General features: G+C 36.9%; 1 non-coding gene across 1 annotated transcript; it reads left to right on the plus strand.

Moving 5' to 3' along the window:
- LOC148577337 (small nucleolar RNA R71) lies at positions 1-104 on the plus strand. The gene has a single exon (XR_015903130.1). It is a non-coding gene; the product is annotated as a small nucleolar RNA R71 (small nucleolar RNA).
- Positions 105-8,624: the final 8,520 nt, after the last annotated feature.

Below are 8,624 nucleotides of genomic sequence, written 5' to 3' on the forward strand. Positions count from 1 at the left end.
ATGTTAGGAGGACATCTCCTGATCAGTTGCTTGTATCTTTCCCAAGCTTCATAGAGGGATTTACCATCTTTTTGTTTGAAGGTTTGTATTTCCATCCTAAGCTTGCTCAGCTTTTGAGGCGGGAAGAACTTGGTCAAGAATATATTGACCACCTTCTCCCAACTATCTAGGCTTTCCTTAGGTTGAAAATCCAGCGATAGCCTTGCTCTGTCTCTTACTGCAAAGGAGAAGAGCATTGATGAGTCCATAATTGATGATAAGTTTTGGCTTGATTTGAGTGGATTTCATCATATAAACTCACACTTAATGACCAAAATAGCATACTTTTCTGTTTTATTCCAAAATTGGACTTAAATATGAAAACATGCATTTTTGTGCTTAAATTGAGCATTTTAATTCCACTTTTATTCTATTCGATGCCGTGATATGTGTGTTGAGTGATTTCAGGCCCTAACGGCATGAATGGCAAGTCAAAAGTGTAAGGAAGCATGTAATAAGGGAGAACACATGAAGAAAACAAAGGAGAAGCACACAGCCAAGTGTGAGTATGCATAACCCATTGTGCGTACGCACAAGTAGAAAAATCAGCAAGTGTGCGTACGCACACATTTGTGCGTATGTGTGCGTACGCACAGGTACCAGCGCATGACTTCATTAATGAAGCACGTGGCTCGCGATGTTGGGCTCTTTTGGCCAAATTTTGGAAGGCTAGATGCTGAATTGAAGTGCTCTATGAAGCGATAAACATCACATATCAAGAGAGCTCACTTAGACATAGTTTTACATAGTAGGAGTAGGAGTAGTGTAGAGTAGTGATCTTTTATTTCTCTCTTAGGGTTTTGATTAGGTTTTCAATGTGACATTTTATAGTTCAATTTTGGTCTTGGATTTTGCTATCTCATTGTAAGTACTCTTTAATATTCTCTTTAATTTCACTACTCTTTCTACAATTTCCTCTGGTTCAAGTTACTTTGTTAATATATGCAATTTTCGTTGATGAATTTAGTGTTCTATGATTTATATTTTCTTGATTGAATGTTTATTGTTGATATTGTGAATAGTTTGGTTATAGTTTTCATTTTCCTTTGTAATTTCCTATGTTTTGGTTTTATGCCCACCAAGTGTTTGTGAAAATGCCACTTGGTAATTTTGAGTTGATTTTCACACATTGGCTTGGGATTTGAGTTCCTAGGATACTAGAGTCACAATCTGACATTTAGTGGCAATCGCTGGGAGCGATTTCTGGGCTGTTTTTGGCCCAGTTTCAAGCCCGAAAGACACAGATTAAAGGCTGCAGAGTGGGGGAATCACAGGGAATTCATTCGCTTCCCATCATTCACAAATTGTTAGGTTTTAGATGTAGTTTTTAGAGAGAGTGGCTCTCTCATCTCTCTAGTTTTAAGGATTTTAGGTTTATTTTTTCCCAATTCCAGGTTCAATGTTCCTTTAATTTAGTTTTCTTCTACTTTTTATTTATTCTATTACTTTAGTTTATCTTCTTCTCTTGTTAATTTATTAATGCAAAGAGTATTTTTCTATTTAATTTCTTTATTTGCTTGATTATCTCAATTCAATTCTAATTATCATGTCTTCTTTCTACTCCCTTTACATGTATGCGAAAATGGCATCCATGTTAATGGAGTAGGCTTCCAACTTGGCTTTGGAGTTGATTAATATTTAATAGGAGACCCTTGAGTTGGAAGACTCAAGAGTTAAATTGTAATTGGAAGTTGTTGGCTGGCTCTCTAGTCACTAACGCTAATCCTTTCCAAGGGAGAGGATTAGGACTTGTGAATTCAGAGTTGGTTAGTTAATTACTTGACTTTCCTTTATTCGGTAAGGGTTAACTAAGTAGAAACAACAACCTATTACTATTAATCTTGGAAAATCCAACAAGGATAGAACTTTCGATTAACCTTTTCCTAGCCAAGGCTTTTGATTTTAATTACATAAAATCTCTTGTTAATTTTCATTGCTTTAATTTATAATCATTTATTTTTCCATTCCTCATTCAAAAATTTCTCAGAAAACTCATAACCAATAATAAGAACACTTCCCTGCAATTCCTTGAGAGACGACCCTAGGTTTAAATACTTCGGTTATTAATTTTTAGGGGGTTTGTTACTTCTGACAACCAAATTTATTTGTACGAAAGGATTCTTTGTTGGTTTAGAAACTATATTAGCAATGAGAATTTATTTATGAAATTCTTTACTAACAAAAATTCGCTCGTCAGCTAGCTTTTTACCAATTAATTTGGTAAGTTAGCTAGGACTTATGGATTAAGGTCAATTATGCTTGCTTGACATAGTCCTCGATGTTAGGGGTTGACTAAGCGAGATTGACTCTTCATAATTGCCATAGTTGAGGTTAAGACGATGATAGGATTCCTTAATTCTCATTCCCAAGTCAAGGCTCTTTTATACATATCTTTGCATTTTCACTAGTTTTGACCTTATCTTTCTTTAATTGCATTCATTACCATTTTGATCATCTCTTAATTGTTTTATTTCTTAGTTCCTTTAACCTTTAGTTCTTTGATTTCAAAACCCCATATCCTCACAACCGAAAGTGTGACATCTTGATGACTGCGCATCATGTTATATTTTTCTACACTTTTTCACCTTTAATTTTCACTAATCATGCTTAATTATTGAATACTTTTGTGCTTAAATCATAGATTACTTTCGATTCTTTGACTTGATGAATTTCATAGAAGTTGGTGGAAAAGAAAGTAAAAAGCACAAAACAAGTATGAAAGAAGAAAGGAGTTTAAAAGCTGAAAATCAGGGGAGAGTACCTTTGGCACTACTTTTTTCCCAAAAGCGTCCCTTACATCAGGAGAGCGCCTTTGGCGCTACACTTTTCTTAAAAGCGCCTGCGATAAGTTGGAAAATTTTTCCAGTGACGCGTACGCGTGGGAGACGCATACGCGTGAAAGTGACATTTTTAGCCGATGACACGTACGCATAAAAGTGATATTTTTGAAGACCATGTGTATGCATGGACGAGGCGTACGCGTGGAAGAGCGCCTTTGACACTAACGCTACACCTTTGACACCAACGCTGAGGGTCACGCGTACCCGTGGGTGACGCGTACGTGTGACAAGGGCCAAAAATAGTGATGACGCGCACACGTGGGTGACGTGTACGCGTGCGTGCACGAGTGCTACGCTTTCCAGAAAAATGCTACGCCAGCCTGGGAGCATCATTCTAGCTCAATTAATCTCATTCCAAGTCCATTTAAACTTCAAGCAAGCAAGGCCACAATTGTCAACCAATCAAGGCCACAAGAATCATCTAGAATAGTTAATTTTCATTTGATTGTAATTTCCTTTCACTTTCATTTCAATTTGTAATTTAGGAAAGCCCATATGAAGGCCTTAGTTTTATAGAATTAGGCATTCTGGAAGATCCCGATACAGAGGGAGTGAGTCTTCGGACCCTCTCTTTCCACCCTTCTCTTCTCCTCCATTTTCTTTCTTACTTTGTAAATATTTTGTTATGAATTACTAACTCTTTCCACTGGGAAAGAGAGCTCTATTGCTATTTGATGGATTGATTATTTTTATTCTCCTTCTTCTATTTAACTCTCGTTGATTTACTAGAAGGAATTTTGTTCTTCATACTAGCATGCAATTATCTTGGAAAAGAGATTAAATGTATTTGGGTTTTATGTGAACCTTGGAAGAGGAATCATAAAACCATGCTTGAAAATCTTTCTCACACTTGAATAGATTTGGGTGTGGATGAGATATTGTGACATTTAATCTCTCCATTATTTGGGTCTAGGAAAGTGTGTGGTATAATCAGGGAACAAGCTTCATCTCCTCTTATGAGCAACTAGACCAAGGAATTGGCTTTTGATCAAGATTGGGGAGATTTAGCTACCAAAGAATTTGGACTCAATCACTCATGATTGCCAAGAGGTCAATGAGTTGCATGATTGAAGATGAGATGAAATCAATTAATTCAGAGAATGCAATATCTCTTGATCCCAATGTTTATTTGATCTTTTCTTTCTTTTACTTACTTTATGGGTATTTACATTTTCTGCACTTTACATTTCCAGCACTTTACTTGCTTGTACTTTACTTTTATGTCATTTACTTTTCCTGAACTTTATTGCTTTCCTTTACTTTTATTCAATTTACAATTCTTGTTGATTATCTCTCCTTAATATGCTTGTCTAACTAGAATAATCAACTAACTATTGTTTGCTTAATCCGTTAATCCTCGTGGGATTTGACCTCACTCATGTGAGTTATTGCTTGATGACAATTCGGTAAACTTGCCGAAGGAATTTTTGTAGTGATACATTAAATATCAATCATCAAGTTTTTGGCGATGTTGCCGGGGATTAATTGTGATTAACAAACTACCGGTGGTTGATTATCTAGATTAGACATTTTTTTCTTTAGTTTTTTTTTTCTTTTTTTTGTTTAAGTTCTTTTAATTTTCTATTTTCTCTTGGTACTAAGGTGTTTGTATTATTGCATCACTAAGAACTCCTTATCTCTGATATAAGGAATTTCAATTTTTCTTGGTGATTGTATTTTACAAAATTCAAATGGAGTTTACTTCACTCTGATCAGTCATATCATATGGGATATTGCCCACCACCATGATGCCATGGCATCTTGGCTAGATTCACAAGCCATTTTTAGTTTATTTTAGAGTAGTTTCATGCATTTCTTAGACAATAAGTAAGTATTTGGATGAGAAATTTATGCTTGTCTTGATTCAATCAAGCATTGTTAATTTTGTACATTTTTATGTGATTTATGCAAAGAATTGTTTGATGCTATGAATGATGCATTATCTTATGATTAAGGCAATACTTTGATGCATTTTATTTGGTTGATGATAGGTGAAAAGGAAGCTAAGAAAAGGGAAGGCAAAGAAGCAACAAGAAGGCCACGAAAGGAAGCAAAGGGAAGCAACGTTGGAGCCAAAGTTGGTGCTCCAACATTGCTGGAAATGTTGCTCCTCACAGCCTGAATGGGTATACTTCAAACAAGAATAACTTGAGCTACAGAGCTCCAAATGAGATGATTCCAAAAGCATTGGAAAGTATGAATCTAGAGCATTCCAAGCATATATGGCACTACATATCGGGTACTTAATTTGAGGGAGAAAACTTGCACCAAGAGTACAAAGATGAACATAGTATCAACATGTAGTAAGGCCAGCTGACCTCGACACATTCCATGGAGTATAACTCGAGTTTTAGAGCTTCAAACTACGCGCTCTTAACGGCAATGGAAAGTAGACATTCAGGGCTTTCCAACAATATATAATAGTATGGGGTGGACAATGCATTTGAGCTCCAGAATCTGGCATTTTCGACCATGTTGGTGTACCAAAGTTGCATCCAACGTTGCACACTGACACCAGCGACCCTGTCCCCTTCAAAGGAACATAACTTGAGTTGCGGATGTCCAATTGAGGTGATTTTAGTTTAGTTAGAAATCTAACATTCAGAGCTTTCGAACCATATATAATAGTCTATAGTGGGCATGAAATTGGCAACGTTGACAAGAGGACAAAGTAACCGCTTGATGTGTAATTTCCCCCAACGTTGTGCTTGCTGGAAATCGAAAAAAGACAATCCACGCGTACGCATACGTGACGCGCACGCATGGATGTGCCAACGTTGGAGGAAGCGTTTTTAGTCCAATGCTAAGGCCAACATTCGTGATAAGATTTCGGAAATGGGAGTTGGGAACTTTGCATCGACGCGTACGCGTCACATGGACATACTTTTTCAGCCCAACCACGTGCATGCATATGGCACAAGCACGCGTGAAATAGAAAATTTGACTATTCACGCGTACGCGTAGGTCACGCGTATGCGTGACTGCAAGAACGTTGGCACTCCAACATTGAGTCAAACGCCAATGACAGCAACAGAACTGATTTTCTCAAGGGAACGTTTGGCTCAACGTTTAACCAAAAACGTTGACTTCAACTTTAAGACCATAATGCACAATTGGCACCTGTCTTCATCTAACTGCTTCAGCCAAGGCCCACATCCAAATACTTGATCCAATTGAAGATGAGAAGAGGGTTATAAATAGAAGAATTGTTGAAGATTAAAGGAGCTCTGGGAGGCCCGGAGGGGGGCTCTAGGAGTTCAATTCCCTGATTTCCATTAGTGCACTTTTCTTTTAATTTCTTTTGTACTTTCTTTATTTTTTTCTGCACTTTTCTTTTTCTGTAAAATTGAATTGAGCTATGACCAACTAACCCCATTTCATTGGGTTAGGGAGCTCTATTGTAATTCAATGGATCAATAGTAGTTTTTATTTTCTTCTTCTTTCTTTTCTCTTGATTTTTGTCAGAAAGCTTTCGGTCTTAATTCAATTGGATAGTTGTCTTGAGAGAGAAGCTATCCATAATTGGAATTCTTTAGATCCTTGATAGAGCAATAAAGAGTTCATGCTAGAATTGTTTTCTCACCTTGGATTAGATTGGGGGTTGGATGGATATAGTGACATGTAATCCTACCAATACTTTGATATATGAATTTATGTGGTATAGTCAGTGACCAAACTTCAACTCTTCCCATGAGCAATTAAATCAAGACATTGGGCAATTATTCATGCTTAGAGAGATTGGTGAGCCAAGACATTGGGATCCAATCATCTAACATTTCCAAGCAATATCAATGAATGCATTGATTGAGGAAGAGATGAAAATGATTTGATTCGGAGAATTCAATATCTCTCAAAACCCAATGAATCCCCTAGTCTTATCTTACCCATTCATTTTACTTTCTGCTCTTTAATTTCATTCTTAATCCTCATTCCCATTTAATTTCTTGCAATTTAAGATTCTATCATTTAATTCTTGCAATTTAATTTCTGTCATTTAATTTCTTGCAATTTAAATTTCCCGCCAAATTTACATTCTGTAATTCTTAATCAAATCTGATTTTGCTCAACTAGCACAATTCTCGAATTAACATTGATCAATCTACCAATCCCTGTGGGATTTGACCTCACTCTATAGTGAGTTTTTTACTTGACTACAATCCGGTGCACTTACTAGTAGGAAATTGTTGAGAGATAGTTTTCGAGTGAATCACACCACAAAATTATTCAAGTCATTATCTTAATGGTGGCTGGGAATATCACGAAGGAATGATAAATTATGAGCAATCAACCCAATTAGGATATGCTCCATGGCCACAAAATGATCAATCAAATTTCATGGAAAACTTTCCACCACCACAAAATGATCCACGTTATTATACTCATGGTGGGTGGGAGTATCGAGAACATGAAATAGGGTGCTTCCCAGGGCCACAAAATGATCTATATTTTGATTAGTGTAATCACTACTCATGTTGTAGCTGGGAAGATCAAAATCAAAGAGATTTCACTCATCCGTACCCTATTCATTAAGAGCCATCACCTCTTAATTATCTAACCTCACCTCCTAGTTTTACATGTCCAAATTCTTTATCACTTGAGCATTCCTCAGCACAAAATTCCTTCCCAAATCCATACAATTCATTTCATCATCCACAAAATTTATTCCACTACACACAAGATTCTTTTCAGAGTCCATAAAACTCATTCCATCACCCACAAAGCTCATACCACTCCCAGAACATGCAACCACAAAACAACCAATTCCATTCACAAGCCAACTCTAACCAACCACCACAACCTCCCTTAGATAAGCTTTCTAGGCTAGAATTTGCATTATGAAGAGTGCAAAAAAAGAGCTAAGAAAGAATCGGAAGAGGAGTTAAGAAAGTTTAGAGAAAAATTGGAAAAAGAAAGAAGGGACTATGAAGAAGAAAAGAGAAACTTAGCAAAATTCTATGCTGAAAATCCAACCACTCTCTTTCCTTGGCTACAAGAAGAATACAATACCACAAGAGGAGTAGTGCTAAGCAAGGAGGATGAAGATCAAATGGTGGGTACAAGGGAGGAATTAGAAGAACAAGAAAAAGAGGAACCTATACCAAGTGAAATTCCAATGAAGAAGGAGGAGTTTGTATGAGTATATAAGCCCAAAACTCCATACCCACAGAGGCTACTAAGGGTGACAAAGGAACATGCAAACTCACTCCCAAAATACTCAATGAAACATCATGCAGTAGAAAGGAAGGACGTCAATCATGGGAGTCCATACTCCAATGAAATAGACAGTTGCATAAAGGGTGAGTTCATTGAACCACCAATTCAAGAAGCTCTTGATGAAAAAGACACTCCAACCAGTATACAACAACAAAGTCTTGAAATCAAAGAAGTGAAGGTAGTCAACAAAAGCACTAAAAAGAGGATGGTGACCAAGAAAAGGACAATATCCAAGAAGAAGAAAAGGTCAACCAAAAACAATCCCACCCCTACCCCAACAAGCAAGTTTACTCAAGCTAACAACAAAAGAAAGCTTGTGGGGGAGAGGCACTCAAAACAGGGGGCATTAACTGGCTCCTCTTCCCTCATGAGGTCATTCCTCTTAACTAGCTGGAAGAAGAGGAAGAAAGTCATGAACAACATGTCAAGATAATGACATTAAAAGAGCACTTGTTGGGAGACAACCCAACCGTAGATAACATTTCTTTTCTTTGCTTTGTTTATTTTCAATAATTTGGCATATGATTGCAT

Source organism: Arachis ipaensis, chromosome B1, assembly GCF_059453495.1.
Source record: "Arachis ipaensis isolate K30076 ecotype BB chromosome B1, ASM5945349v1, whole genome shotgun sequence".
Classification (NCBI taxonomy): Eukaryota; Viridiplantae; Streptophyta; class Magnoliopsida; order Fabales; family Fabaceae; genus Arachis; species Arachis ipaensis.